At 45.0% G+C, this 16,539-nt stretch overlaps 1 long non-coding RNA gene across 1 annotated transcript in view; it reads right to left on the reverse strand.

The window, feature by feature from the left end:
* LOC139023210 (uncharacterized) overlaps positions 1-3,526 on the reverse strand; it is a 15,945-nt gene extending 12,419 nt beyond the window's left edge. The window contains exon 1 of the long non-coding RNA XR_011474349.1: positions 2,844-3,526. This is a non-coding gene — a long non-coding RNA (uncharacterized lncRNA). The remainder of the gene's footprint in view (positions 1-2,843) is intronic.
* Positions 3,527-16,539: the final 13,013 nt, after the last annotated feature.

Below are 16,539 nucleotides of genomic sequence, written 5' to 3' on the forward strand. Positions count from 1 at the left end.
GTGAATAAGGTCAGGAAACGTACGAAGTACCCCCCCCCCCCCCAAGTGCGACTCGGCCGCAAAACCGTGAAACCTATGGGGACGGGAAAGAAGACGCGAACAGGATTGATTTCTGTAGTAGGGTGGGTCATCGGTGTGAACTGAATATATGATGGGCAGTGCACTGTTATTCACTTTTGTTTGTGGGTTATTTTCCTGTTCATTGCCTTCTTCGTTGTCTGTATGTTCACATGTTCAGGTCTGTAGCGTCGTTAGTTTCATTTTCTGTTTATTGTTTTTTGTTCATGTTTGTTAAGTGTGTTCCAATAAATATGGAAACGTACCACGCTGCGCTTTGGTCCTCCCTCTTCCACCTAACGACGAGCTTACATAACCTGAGAATTTGCTTCATCTAGGTTTAGTTTGGAAAAAGTTACAGTGTCCCATTTAGAAACGAATCAATTTGGATATTATTTAAAAGATCCACTGAGATTGTAAGTCTGGCAATTCTTATTAGTTCAATTGAATAGACATCGATATCCGTCTGGATATCGTAAGCAACGACCTGAGTGTCACCTGACTGGTGATTCCTCAGAGGTCACTGCTGGCACACGCTGAAATAGCGGAAGGACCCGGGGCGGGACTTCCGTTCCGCAAGGCGGAGGAATTTCAACGTGGCCCAAGACAAAATGGCCGTTAGGATTCCATTAGCAAGGGAAGGTTTACTCGTAACATTATGTTCAACCTTTTCGGCGTTATTTGACAATGTTTTAACCGGAACTCGCGGCAAACAACGAAATGCACCGTGGTCTACTCGCGTGTGTAACGGCTGTCGTCTTCCTCTTCCTCGGACGAGGAGAGGAGAGAAGGATCAGATGACCAAAATGCAGCGTTGAAGGTAGATTCATTATTCAAATGAAAATGACGAAACACGAATAACACTTGAATAATATACAAAAAATAAGATGTAGACAACAGACTTGACAAACGAACTTTACATAACACCGAAGAACGCAGCAGAAATACAGACAAACCCGAACCAGGCCATAAATGATACCACCCAAACGATTCCTTCACCCACGCGCACACACATCACACTGAAGTCTTGTACAGAAGACGAAACTAACTTGTTGAGATGGACACACAATGTCACGAACAAACCAAACAAACCGAAACGAGTCCCGTGTGCCAGACATACACAGACACCAGGAGAACCCACCCCACCAAAACGGCTCTGAAGGCTCAGGACAGACGGGCGGCTTTGAAGGCTCAGGACAGACGGCGGCTCAGACGGCGCTGGGCAGACGAGCAGCGCAGGCGGCACTGGGCAGACGGACAGCTCAGACGGCACTGGGCAGACGGGCAGCGCAGGCGGCGCTGGGCAGACGGACAGCTCAGACGGCGCTGGGCAGACGGGCAGCTCAGACGGCGCTGGGCAGACGGGCAGTGCAGGCGGCGCTGGGCAGACGGGCAGTGCAGGCGGCGCTGGGTAGACGGGCAGTGCAGGCAGCACTGGGCAGACGGGTACACCTGTAGGGAGGAGACGGAGAGACAGCCTGGTGCGTGGGGCTGCCACAGGACCCACCAGGCTGGGGAGACCTACAGGAGGCTTGGTGTTAGGAGGAGGCACCTGAAGGACCGGGCTGTGGGGGAGCACTGGAGCTCTGGTGCGCAGCCTTGGCACCACTCCCCCAGGCTGGACTACTACTCTAGCCCGGACCCTCCAGAGTGCAGGCACAGGTTGAACCGGGCTGTGGGTGAGCACTGGAGATCTAGTGCCTACTACGCGCACCTCTCCCTTAGGCTCCACTCCCACATTTGCCCGGTACGAGCGGAGCGCAGGCATAGGACGCACTGCACCCTCCCAGCGCCCCGGAGACTCAGCACGCAGAGCCGGCGCAGGATACCCTGGACCGAAACTGCGTACCGGAGACCAGACGCGCTGAGCAGGCACAATACGCCCTTGCTGGATGCCCATACTCACATGACACTTTCGGGGGGCTGCCCTATAGCGCACCGGGCTATGGGCACGCACTGGCGACACCGTGCGCTTAACCGCATAACACGGTGCCTGACCGAGTAACGCGCTGGCTTATGATAAGCACGCAGAGCCGGCGCAGGATAGCCTGGACCGAAACGGCGTACTGGAGACCAGACACGCTGAGCAGGCACACTACGCCCTGGCTGGATGCCCACACTCACATGACACTTCGGGGGGCTGCGCCTATAGCGCCACCGGGCTATGGGACAATAGCCAAACCACACAGCAGCATTGATTCAATGCACGGTTAGCGATAGCGAATAAACCAGCAAAAGATATACATTTTTCACTAACCTTCTCAAAACTTCATCAGATGACAGTCCTATAACATCATATTACACAATACATATATGGTTTGTTCGAAATGTTGCATATTTAGCGGCACAAAGTTTACAATTGGCTCATTCATCCCCCTCCTCTCCCCTGTAACTATTCCCCAGGTCGTTGCTGCAAATGGAAACGTGTTCTCAGTCAACTTACCTGTTGTAAAATAACGGTAAAATAAATTAAAAAAAAAAACAAATCGTGGTTATACAATGAAGAATAGTAGCCAAACTGCCAAAACAAATGTCGGAGAAATCTTGGGAGAGGCCACCTAATCTAATCAGATAAACTAATCATAAACGTGACTAAAAATATACAGGTTGGACAGCAAATGAAAGATACATTAGTTCATGCAACCGCTGTGTTAGATTTTTTTAAAATTAACGTTACTACGACATACAGCGTGCGTTAAAGTGAGACCGCACCGAAATTAAATGGCGGAATAAAGTTTAACTTTTTTCACAGAACAACCAAAATTAACATCATAAATAGTTCTTACTATTTGATGAGCTTCCATCAGAATCTTGTGCAAGTTGTCCTTTGTCCAGAATAATCGTTGCTCGGTTGTAGATTGTCGCCTTCAACTTTGGAATTAACAGCAAACATTAGCCATGTGGTGAAAACGTGTCCAACACCATAACGCAGCACAAACAAAATACCGAAAATCGCAATATACTGATATAAACTGATATAACTCGGTTTAAATTAACTACATTATGATGTTTTTAACACCTATATCGAATAAAATCAGAGCCGGATAAATCTAACTCCTATAAGGAGAGCTTTTCAGAATGCAATCCTGAGGTCTGTCTCGCGTCATGACGAACGTTGAAAAGATTGCACCCCCGGTTCCAAGAGCTTTTGTACGGCCTCAGATCTACCTAGACACTCCATTCCAATTCTCACTGCTTACTGACATCTAGGGGAAGGCGTATGCAGTGCATGTCGACCCATAGATTACATGCAAATTAATAAACTGACCCTGGAACAGAGTGCCCGATTTCAGATTTCTCACTTCCTGACAGGAAGTTTGCTGCAAAATGAGTTCTATTTTACTCACAGATATAATTCAAACGGTTTTAGAAACTAGAGAGTGTTTTCTATCCAATAGTAATAATAATATGCATATTGTACGAGCAAGAATTGAGTACGAGGCAGTTTAATTTGGGAACTAATTTTTACAAAGTCGAAATGGCGCCCCCCTATTGAGAAAAGGTTCAATTGATCAATCAGTAAAATTTTGTTTTTGCAAAACACATTCAGTAACCCCGCCTCCAGCGGGAATCCAATGTGGCTTCGGCCTTAGGGAGAAGTGTACCATATTGCTGAATGTACTCTAACATCTGAACTACGGTCTCCACTTATGATATCCAATCAATGGAGATTGTATGGATTATCGTCTCATTCAAGTTAAATTGTTGAACATACCTTAATGTTCTTCCAATCAAATGAGACAATTTTAAACATCCCATATTAACCTGGATGAACTAACTTCTCAGGCAAATTAAAGTTTAATTCCCAGATAGCCTATCCATGTAGGATTAATCATTATCATTGATTAATTCATTCAATTTGCTTTTGCAAATTCATTCACGTCCAACTTCCACATTACTGGTACAGTATTGATGGTTCGGTAACATCTATAAATAGATTAAACTTGTTGTCACGTTCTGACCTTAGTTCTTTGGTATTTTCTTTGTTTTAGTATGGTCAGGCCGTGAGTTGGTCAGGGCGTGAGTTGGGTGGGTTATCTATGTTTGTGTTTCTATGTTGGGTTTGTCGTTTGGCCTGATATGGTTCTCAATCAGAGGGAGGTGTTAGTCATTGTCTCTGATTGGGAACCATATTTAGGTAGCCTGTTTTCTGTTGTGTTTTGTGGGTGGTTGTCTTCCGTGTCTGTGTGTTCCACACGGAACTGTTTCGGTTTTCGTTCGTTCAATTTATTGTTTTGTATTTCAGTGTTCAGTTTGTTCTATTAAAGTTTCATCATGAACACTTACCACGCTGCGCTTTGGTCCTCCTCTCTTTCTCCAGACGAAGAACGTTACACTTGTCTTTGCAGCTTCCAACGAATTCCAAACCGAAAATTTGCAAAAATAGGAAAACTTTTCCCCAAAATGTTTCTAATAATGTGCAAGCTATCAGAGGAGGTGGTCACCACTCCTCCGCTAATTAGTGAACCGCCACCCATGAAAGGATTGATCTCTGACCTCAGCAGCGATACCAACCCTAAATATGCAATTAGCGAAAAAAACGCAAAAATTGCGAACGCTCTCCGAAATCTACCATCAAACACAGGCTTTGTGACAGTTCTCTCAACTTTAGCACTTATGTATTGCCATCAAAGACTGGCATCGGTCCAATACCATAGTGCACAGCTGAAGCACGTGCAAGACATGGCTAACATGAGGGGACAGGTGGAGAGAACTGAGCAACTATTGCCAAAAGCAGGAAATGAAAACATTCTGCTAGTCGAGGAACTGCGTTTGAAATCTGAACAATTAAAAGTATTTGCAAATACTTATGACGATGAACGAGCACAAACTCTCCAACAAAATCGTTTTCTCCAGGAACAACTCGATTTAGCCAAAACTAAATACGATGTAGTCCACTCCAAACTAGATAAATCTGTTGAGTTATCTACAAACAGGAGCACGCAATTTGATAACATGCGGGCAGTTTTGTTGAACGTTACTCAAGGTAACAATGTTCTACTCCAAATTCTGAAGACCAAAGATGATCAGTTAACTTCTCTAGGGTAGGGGGAAGCATTCGGAATTTTGGATGAATGCATGCCCAAATTAAACTGCCTGCTTCTCGGGCCCAGAAGATATGATAAGAATATAACTGGTAGATTTGGATAGATAACACTCTAAAGTTTCCAAAACTGTTAAAATAGTGTCTGTGAGTATAACAGAACTGATTTGGCAGGTGAAAACCTGAGACAAATCCATTCAGGAAGTAGTTTTTCGGGGGGTTTTGTAGTTTTCTATTAAATGCCATTACAGTATCCATTGACTTAGGACTCAAATTGCAGTTTCTATGCCTTCCACTAGATGTCAACAGTCTTTAGAAATTGTTTCAGGCTTGTATTCTGAAAAATGAAGAAGTAAGAGCAGTCTGAATGAGTGGACCCTAAAGTGTCACAAAGCTTTTTTATGCGCGAGACCGAGAGATTGCGTTTCTTGTTTACCTTTTAAATTGACGACGTTATTGTCCGGTTGAAATATTATTGATTATTTAGGCTAAAAACAACCTGAGGATTGAATATAAACATCGTTTGACATGTTTCTATGAACTTTACGGATACAATTTGGTTTCTTTTTTCTTCCTGTTTTGACTGCGTTTGAGCCTGTGGATTACTGAAGAAAACGCGCGAACAAAACTGAGATTTTTGGATATAAAGACACTTTATCGAACAAAAGGAACATTTATTGAGTAAATGAATGTCTGCTGAGTGCAACCATATGAAGATCATCAAAGGTAAAGGATTAATTTTATCTCTATTTCTGACTTGTGTAACTGTTCTACTTGGCTGGTTACTATTTGTAATGATTTGTCTAGTGGGCTATGTTCTCAAATAATCGTAAGGTATGCTTTCACCGTAAAGCATTTTTAAAATCTGACACCGTGGTTGGATTCACAAGAAGTTCATCTTTAAACCTATGTAAAATATGTTTTGTTTTCTGAATTTTTATAATGAGTATTTCTGTATTTGAATTTGGCGCCCAGCAGTTTCACTGGCTGTTGAAGAGGTGGGACACTAACGTCTCACGTACCCAAGAGAGGCTAATGAACACAATGACTAAGTTTGATGACAAATCAGCAGAACTCATTGAAGTCGCTGACCAAATGAATGTTGAGAGAACTCGGGTGATGAAGATGGAAATTTTGATTTCTAAGCAAGCGGAAGAAATCTCATCACTGAATCTCTCGAGACCTCTATCTGCAAACTATGACAGATAAGTTTGAGACCGAAAGGAGCAAGTGCGACACTCACGTGTCCAAAATCAGTACTCTAAATGCTCAAGTGGACTCTGCAATGCAGCAGAATACCACCCTTAGGTACCATCTGGAGGAAGTCCAGAATGGTCACGCTCTACAGCGTGACTCTCCAGCCAAGCAACCGGAGCCCTGTACACAAAGGAGTACAGGGCTCCGGAACGGCCCCAATTTCCCCACAGGATGAAGCCAACCCTCTCCGCCCGCTTGACGCGGAATACCTTGACAAACTCGTCAAGATTTTCCCCACCTTTGACCCCGTTCCAGGTCAGCCAAACGATATTGAGACATTCCTAGCTGACATAGAGGACGTGTTGGGTGGCTACCCGAACGCTACGGGTTCTGACAGGGTTTACCTGTTGAAGCGAACGTCGAATAGACACGTGACGAGGTTAATTTGTCTACAACAGCAACACATGCTAAATGACTACGCTAAACTTGCCACAACTTGAAATTAGAATTCAGTGGTTTTGCGACTGGCAAACACGATAGCTCACTGGCTAACACAGTTAAACAAGCTCGGAACGAGCGTACATTTATTATAATGTTATAAATGTCACAAACAAAACAAGAAATACCAAAAACGAACGTGAAGCTGACTAGGGCTATACAGGCCACTGACACAGACAACTACCCACAACTAAGGTGGCAAAACAGGCTGCCTAAGTATGATTCCCAATCAGAGACAACGATAGACAGCTGTCCCTGATTGAGAACCATACCAGGCCAAAACCTAGAAACAGAAAACCTAGAAATAAAGAAACTAGAATGCCCACCCTAGTCACACCCTGACCTAACGAAAATAGAGAATAAAAGCCTCTCCATGGCCAGGGCGTGACAGTACCCCCCCCCCCCCCAAAAAGGTGCGGACTCCGGCCGCAAAACCTGACTCTATCGGGGAGGGTCCGGGTGGGCATCTACTTCGGTGGCGGCTCCGGTGCGGGACGCAGACCCCGCTCCACCTCTGGCTCCCCCCACTTTGGTGGCGCCTCTGGACTGGGGACCCTCGCTGCAGGCCCCGGACTGGGGACCCTCGCTGCAGGCCCCGGTCTGGGGACCCTCGTTGCAGGCCCCGGACTGGAGGCCGTCGCTGGAGGCTCCGGACTGGAGGCCGTCGCTGGAGGCTCCGGACTGGAGGCCGTCGCTAGAGGCTCCGGACTGGAGACCGCCGTTGGAGGCTCCGGACTGGAGACCGTCGCTGCAGGCTCCAAACCGCAGATCACTACTGGAGGCTTCGTGCCATGGATCCTCATTGCAGGCTCCGGGCCATTGACCATCACTGGAGGCTTCGTGCCATGGATCATCACTGGAGGCTTCGTGCCATGGATCATCACTGGAGGCTTCGTGCCATGGATCATCACTGGAGTGAGGAGACGTATGGACAGCCTGGTGCGTGGAGCTGCCACAGGGCTTTCCAGGCTGGGGGGACATACAGGAGGCCTGGTTCTGAGAGCAGGCACAGGACTCACCTGGCTGGGGAGACATACAGGAGGCCTGGTTCTGGGAGCAGGCACCGGATACACTGGGCCGTGGAGGCGCACTGGAGGTCTCGAGCGTAGAGCCTGCACAACCCGTCCTGGCTGGTTACCTTCGCCCGGCAAAGGCGGGGCGCTGGCACAGGATGCACTGGGCTGTGCAGACGCACCGGAGACACAGTGCCCAGAGCCGGCGCAGGATATCCTGGGCCGTAGAGACGCACTGGCGGCCAGATGCGCTGAGCCGGCACCATCCGTCCTGGCTGGATGCCCACTCTAGCCCGGCCGATGCGGGGAGCTGGAATGTAGCGCACCGGGCTGTGAATGCGCACCTGAAACACCGTGCGCTCCACCGCATAACACGGTGCCTGACCAGTACCACGCTCCCTACGGTAACCACGGGGAGTTGGTTCAGGTCTCCAACCTGACTCAGCCAATCTCCTTGTGTCCCCCCCCCCAAAAAAATGTTTGAAGTGGCCTCCCGGTCTTTCGTGCCAGCCGTGACCCTGTGTAATCCTGGGCCCTTTTACTCGCTTCCTCCGCCTTCCTCGCTGCTTCCACCTGCTCCCACGGCAGGCGATCCTTTCCAACCAGGATCTCCTCCCACGTCCAGGATCCTTTCCCATTCAGGATGTCCTCCCATGTCCAGTCCTCCTTACCACGCTGCTTGGTCCGATTGTGGTGGGTAGTTCTATCACGATCGTTGTCAGGGTGGAAATGACCGGACCAAGGTGCAGCGTGGTGGGCGGACATTTCTTTTAATGTTGAAAATGTCGCCAACAAAACAAGAAATACCAAAAACAAACGTGAAGCTGACTAGGGCTATACAGGCCACTAACACAGACAACTACCCACAACTAAGGTGGCAAAACAGGCTGCCTAAGTATGATTCCCAATCAGAGACAACGATAGCCAGCTGTCCTGATTGAGAACCATACCCGGCCAAAACCTAGAAACAGAAAACCTAGAAATAAAGAAACTAGAATGCCCACCCTAGTCACACCCTGGCCTAACCAAAATAGAGAAGAAAAGCCTCTCTATGGCCAGGGCGTGACACACAAGCTTACTATCATAGGCTTCGTTCAGCTTACTTTGGCCTACTCACTGAAACAGGAATGGAAGAGCTGTTACCATTCAAACAAATGTTTCTGTCGAACATGTATCCCACCTTCATTACCTACTTGGTCGATGCAGCCCACGTTGGCTTGCCTATTCTACAACTCAGAGAGCTTGCAAGCACAGCTTTTGAGGCATTAAAAACTCGCAACGCTAAGAGCCCTGACCACTCGGTTTTGAAGTTTGACCAGGAGCACTCACTCCAGTTAGAGGGTGCATTATCAGGTATTGGAGCGTTGAGAGATGATGCACAACAACGGTTTCTACCCCGAAACCACGAATCCAATAACCACCGTGGTCTAAATAACTCTAAAGTACGTCGCCATCAAAACGACTACCGGTACAATTGACCTGTTCGCTACGTTCCTGCACCCAACATACACAAAGTGTCTGAGCACACGGGTAATAAAGGGTTGAAGGACGGTCAAAACGTAGACCAATGTTCTCCAGAAGTTACACTACGTGAAGAACTAGAGCAAGAAACATTTGAGAAAAGGGTAAAAGATAAGTCACAAGGACTAGACGGGGAATTACCGGACACCAGGTCTGCAGGAATTAACACCCATAGTAAGGACGTTAAAATTCAAATTTCTCCCGCTCTCATTCAAGACCCTATCCAGGGCCCGCTTGATTAAGAAACAAGCCCACGGGCTTTGTCTATAGACTCTGATACAAAGGTTAAGAAGAAAAGGTTAAACGCTTCGTTAAAGCCAAACCACTCAAAATCTGAGTGGGGAATATGTCCACTAATCACGAATCTAAACGCCCATACCTGGAAACGGTCCTGGAGGACTGCTTAACTTGTCATGCGCTAATTGATTCGGGTGAGACAAGATCACTCATCTCTCAAACATTGTTCGATGATCTCAAAAGGGCTTTGAAGCCAGCTAAATGTTGGTTAAAAGTGGAACAATGCAACACTACACTTCGAGGGGTCACTCAGGGTACCTCGCCTCTCACATTGAGAGTCATGCTGAAACTACACTTCCAGGACGTATCGCTCGTTCACCCTGTGTATGTTACCAGCCTGAAACTGTACCCCTGCTACTTGGAGCAGACTTGATGGATCAGTTACTCCCATTGATGGTTTGGAAAACCAACCAGGTATGGTCACAGGCCACAGTGCCTTCTCCACTGACCATACTGTCGTCCCCTAACGCTAGCTGCAACGCAGTCATTCATGAGGGGTATCTGTCAAAAGCACCCCTTGGGAAAAAGACATTTAGAAACCTCTTGGTGCAGAATCCGATCCAAGGAGATATTACGATATCTCGACACATTCCATCAGCCAATCTGATTGACCATTCTTTCCATGATTTCGAGCCAGCTGTCTCTGTGAATGAGCTACTTCCCTCCTCCTTGCAGTCGTGCAATACGGTAGCTGAGATGAACTTCTCTTGCCCTTCGGACACTTCCGCAAGCACTGCGGTCGTCTCAGCAAGAAAAACATCGATGCGCAGAGTATACTCTGCTTCCAATGATACACCTTCCGCTTTGTGGGGGACTGTCACCCCTTACAATGACACTAATGGCGTCAGTCCAGCAACTGACCCGATGARTCCCACTGGTGAAACACTTTGCGATATCACAGACCGATATCCTCGTCTCAGTTCGCAGGTACTGAAGAGGTTACCACACGCGGACACGGTGGTGACTGACAGGCCTCAGTCACCACCGTGACTGAAGCACAAACACCAGGAGATTTGGTTGAAAGGTTACCGCCATTCTCATAATAACGCAGCACTGACAACTCGTACATAGGGTCAGAACTTTCCGTTTGCGCCTCGGATACCAACACCACCAGCTGGTGGGGGGTCCCGAGACACAAAGGGGGGGAATAGTAGCCCAGACCCATGATGAGCCTCATCGAGGCCGGTGGGGGGGGGGGGGGGGGGGGGGGGTCGAGACTACGGCAACATTGTACGAGGCCGCCAGAGCATAAATCAAATCTATTTGTAAACTCCCCCTATGAGAACAGTGAGGAGCAGACAGGCCTCTAGAAGGGGATTATCTTAGAACACATCTAAGATAGTACTGAGGTGTACCACACTGGTCGTAAAGGAAGTCCAGTGAACTTGTCCACCTCCAAAACKAATGGCAACAATAATCATTCCTTGCCATGTGTAGTAGCCACTACAAGACAACTAGTAAAATGCTCTAATCATGTATTCCTGTAGGATAACATTTCAGAATAAATCGGTAGGACAACTGGTCCCCTTGACTACCAGTACCAATACCACAGTCATTCCAGCAACACTCAGTAAAAGGATTAGTAACCTCACAAGTAAAAATGCTATTGATAATAGCGACATAGGAGTCACTCAGAGTGCAACACGGGGAAGGGAATCTCCATTGCACTCTTCCAATGGTTAACACATGCCACTAATAAATAGAACCCACTGTTCAGGAGAAAAGTTATTAGAAGTCATGAACCATGATCACACCGCATACGACTGGTTCCGTGCTTAGAGAGTACTTCCGTACTTCCGTAGCTCCTCCGTGGATAACATAGCTATGAAGTAGACTTCTTCATACCTACCACCACTACAATAGTGGAAGACAGTGACTGGTAGTAAAACCACTACAGACTCCCTCGACACCAATTCTGACTGACCTCCAGGCATAGACCTGAAAATTACCTGACTACGTCAGACTCATTCTGAACAAGTTGTAATGTGCAATGATACTTGGTTTTCTTCCCTTGACAAGCAGGCTTGTGTAAGCATAAACGCACATGCACAACGGAGCAAAATACCAGCCTTAGTAAAGTTGACCGTTTATTTTGAGGCCTTTGACTCTACAGCTACAGTACTCACCAGTTTTTTCCCCAGAAGTCCATAGGTAATCCCTGTAGACTGCCCAAAACTAGTGCCTTACAGCTGTAGACTTATCATGTAGTTATCAACTTAGGATAGTACCCTAAGCAACACCCCGCAAATTAGGAAAGCCCTAGATATGACATTAGACAATGCATTGATAGGGTCATTTTGCCAAGACCATGGACGTATATAGAATACAGTCCAATTAGATGATTAAGGTGGCATAACTATATTTTGTTTTGTTTATGCTTTCATTTCAGTTTGTTTCATTTTCTTCGGCACGTAGAAAGTGTTAGAGCCATAAACAACTTCCCCATACAACCATCAGTTAGTGCCACAATACCGCTCATTTGAGAGGAAATGTAATGATATATTTCATGAGTGTGTGTGTGTGTGTGTGTGTTGTTAACATCTGCCTAAATTACTGCCCAGATCTTCCAGTCTGGACGACCAGATGACGGGTCCGGAACGGCGATCACCAACTGGACATCTGCTGCCCAGCCTTGGGGCGGACTTCTTCATTTGCAGACACCCTAACCGGGTCGACCACCAGAGGGGGGACTGCAACAGCGATCACGAACTGGACATCTGCTGCCCAGCCTTGGAGCGGACTTCTTCATTCGCAGAAACCCTACCCGGGTCGACCACCAGAGGGGGACCACAACGATGGTCCACAACCAGGACAACCCACGGTCATTTTTATGTTGGTCTGCAACGTGCAGGTTAATCGCACGATTGAACCCAACAAGGGGGGACTGTCATGACGTTGGCTTGATGGGGGAGGTTTATGACCCCCATAAATACCTTTCCCCTTTTTCCTCTCTCTACTCTACCGATGTGACTATTGAAAATCCCTTTGTTAATATTGAGAGTCTGGTGACATCAAAAGATGGGAAACGGAACCATATTTTGGTAATCCAACCAGTTGAAAATATGCGTTGGTACTTAATGAATATGATCTCAGATCAGTTGTTGTCTGAGACATTATTACTAATGACAGAATGACATAAACTGTATCTTGGAAAGTCGACACACACTAGTTATCAGATTCACATGGAATTGTTGTGCAATTTAAATGTTTAAATATGAAACAATTTGTGAAAAGATTAAATGTAATTTTAGCTTCTTAATGAGAGAATGGTTTGTCAGAAGAACACCACTCTGCTCACTCAGAGGCCCCGCCCATGTGAACAGACACTGGGTGTAAACTATGAAATACGGCCCTCTCTCCCAATCCTATATTAGCCCCTTGACAAAAATGTAACTTTCTGTTCCGAGGACGTTAGGGTGGCGGTTCTACGTTAAAAGGGCTCAGATAACCTAACGAAATCAGCATCGAATTTCAACGTGAAGATGACGGTCAACACGCCGAAAGGATGAATTTTGACTATACCAGACAGAATATAGCATGAGCTTAAAAGTATGGCAAATTGGTATGAACTTTGAACTCTTATTCACAAAAGAAGTGATACCTCCTAGCCGTCACGTTAGCGCAACAACTGTAGACGTGGGCTAGGAGAGGACAGACCGATCGAAGCGCAGCTCAGAGTAAATATTTATTGCATTTTCCTTTTCAAAATGGGCGGTAATTTAGAATGGAACCCCTCGCCAACAGCCAATGAAATTGCAGGGCGCCAAATTCAATCAACAGAAATCTCATAATTCAATTTTCTTAAACATACAAGTATTAGACACCATTTTAAAGATACAATTCTCGTTAATCCAACCACAGTGTCCGATTTCAAAAAAGCTTTTCGGCGAAAGCAAAACTTATCATTATGTTAGGTCAGACACTAGTCACAGAAAGCATACAGCGATTTTCCAACCAAAGAGAGGAGTCACAAAAAGCTGAAATATTGATAAAATTAATCACTAACCTTTGATATTCTTCAACAGATGACACTCCCGGGACAACATGTTACACAATACATGTATGATTTGTTCGATCAAGTTCATATTTATATCCAAAAACCTCAGTTTACATTTGGCTTTGCCTCCAAAACATCCCTTGAATTTGCACAGAGCCACATCAAATCACAGAAATACTCATAATAAACATTGATAAAAGATACAAGTGTTATTCACAGATTTAAAGATATACTTCTACCTCTTTCAGCTAGGGGGCAGAATTTTTATATTTTGAAAAATAACGTTCCCAAGGTAAACGGACTATTTCTCAGGTGCAGATGCTAGAATATGCATATAATTGACAGATTAGGATAGAAAACACTCTAAAGTTTCCAAAACTGTCAAAATATCATCTGTGAGTATAACAGACCTGATTTTGCAGGCGAAAACCTGAGGAAATCCAACCTGGAAGTGCCTTTTATTTGGAAAAATCGCTGTTCTGTTGCCTGCCCCTCCTCCATTTAAAAGGGTATCAACCAGATTCCTTTTCCAATGGCTTCCTCAGGCTGTGACCAGGCTTTAGACATAGTTTCAAGCTTTTATTTAGAAGAATTTGCGAGAATTTTCAAAACGCGTCAGGTGTCCTTTGATTAGTTCCTGCGCGCGACAGATGTAGCTCAACATTTTCTTTCTCTATAGCATTGAATAGGTTACCGTCCGGTTGAAATATTATCGATTATGTATGTTAAAAACAACCTGAGGATTGATTATAAAAAAACCTTTGACATGTTTCTATGAACATTACGGATACTTTTTGGAATTTTCGTCTGCCCTTCAGGACCGGAACGAGCCTGTGGTTTTCTGAACATAACGCGCAAACCAAATGGCGGTTTTTGGTTATATAACTAATCTTTATCGAACAAAAATAACATTTATTGTGTAACTGGGAGTCTCGTGAGTACAAACATCTGAAGATTATCAAAGGTAAGCGATTCATTTTATTACTTTTCTGACTTTCGTGACCAAGCTAATTTAAGGCTAGCTGTTCTTAGTGTTTTGTCTAGTGATTGATAAACTCACAAACGCTTGGATTGCTTTCGCTGTAAAGCATATTTTCAAAATCTGACACGATAGGTGGATTAACAACAAGCTAAGCTGTGTTTTGGTATATTTCACTTGTGATTTCATGATTATAAATATTTGTTGTATTATTATTTTTAATTTGGCGCTCTGCAGTTTAGCGGTTGTTGTTGATAAATGATCCCGGTAACGGGATCCGTAGCGTCAAGAAGTTTAATGCAACCGCTGTGTCAGATTTCAAAAAAACTTTATGGAAATAGCAAACCATGCAATAATCTGAGTACGGCGCTCAGAGACTAACAAAAAAACTTTTGTTTTTTTGTATCAAGAAGATATCCGCCATGTTGGAGTCAACATAAGTATGAAATAGCATTATAAATATTCACTTACCTTTGATGATCTTTGTCAGAATGCACTCCCAGGAATCCCAGTTCCACAATAAATGTTTGATTTGTTCCATAAAATCCATAATTTATGTCCAAATTACTCCTTTTGGTTTGCGCGTTCAGTACACAATCTAAACTCACGACGCGCGGGCAGGTCCAGGCAAAGGTTCAGACGAAAAGTCATATTACAGTCCGTAGAAACATGTCAAACAAAGTATAGAATCAATCTTTAGGATGTTTTTAACATAAATCTTCAATAATGTTCCAACCGGAGAAATACTTTGTCTTCAGAAAAGCAATGGAACAGAGCTCGTTCTCACGTGAACGAGCGTCACGAGCTCAAAGCATTCTGCCAGACCTCTGACTCATTCCCCTCTCAATCGGCCCCACTTCACAGTAGAAGCATCAAACAAGGTTCTATAGACTGTTGACATCTAGTGGAAGCATTGGGAAGTGCAACATGACCCATATCCCACTGTATCTTCAATAGGGAATGAGTTGAAAAATGACCAACCTCAGATTTCCCACTTCCTGGTTGGATTTTTTCTCAGGTTTTTGCCTGCCATATGAGTTTTGTTATACTCACAGACATCATTCAAACAGTTTTAGAAACGTCAGAGTGTTTTCTATCCAAATCTACTAATAATATGCATATATTAGCAACTGGGACTGAGTAGCAGGCAGTTTACTCCTTGCACGTTTTTCATCCAAACGTGAAAATGCTGCCCCCTATCCATAACAAGTCATTATGTATGCATAGTCACTTTAATAACTCTACCTACATGTACGTATTACCTCAATTACCTCAATACCAGTACCTGCTGTATATAGCCCCGCTATTGTTAATTACTGCTGCTCTTTAATTATTTGTTATTCTTATCTCTTACTTTTTTTTTGTATTTTCTTAAAACTGCATTGTTGGTTAAGGGCCTGTAAGTAAGCATTTCACTGTAAGGTAAAATTTGATTTGATTTGAAAACAACCTAACCAGCTCTCCTAGAACAGGTAAGATGGTCAGTGAGGTGCTGGAAGTAGCTCTCATTTGTGTCTGGAAGGAGCTAGAAAGTTAGCCAACTTTAGCCAGTTAGTTTGGGTGCTTGACCTCCATTGTGAGGTCAGAATGCTCTTGTGCGCTCTGAACGCTTTGAGAGCGAAACACTGAATTTATGAACAGACAATCTGACAACACTCTGAATTTACGAAGCCCAGAGCGCACAGAGCCAACTCTGGCACTCCAGAGTGAATTTACGAACACACCCTTTGTCTCTTCTCGTTTTAATCAACTGAAATTAAAAATAACTTGTTGAGTTATAGTTTTTTCTGCGTCTATTTAGCCATTATAGAGGTCAAATCATGACATCAGTTGTCACGTTCTGACCATAGTTCTTTTGTATTTTCTTTGTTTTAGTATGGTCAGGGCATGAGTTGGGGTGGGCAGTCTATGTGTGTTTTTCTATGTTGGGGTTTTG

Source organism: Salvelinus sp. IW2-2015, linkage group LG28, assembly GCF_002910315.2.
Source record: "Salvelinus sp. IW2-2015 linkage group LG28, ASM291031v2, whole genome shotgun sequence".
In the NCBI taxonomy this organism is placed as follows: domain Eukaryota; kingdom Metazoa; phylum Chordata; class Actinopteri; order Salmoniformes; family Salmonidae; genus Salvelinus; species Salvelinus sp. IW2-2015.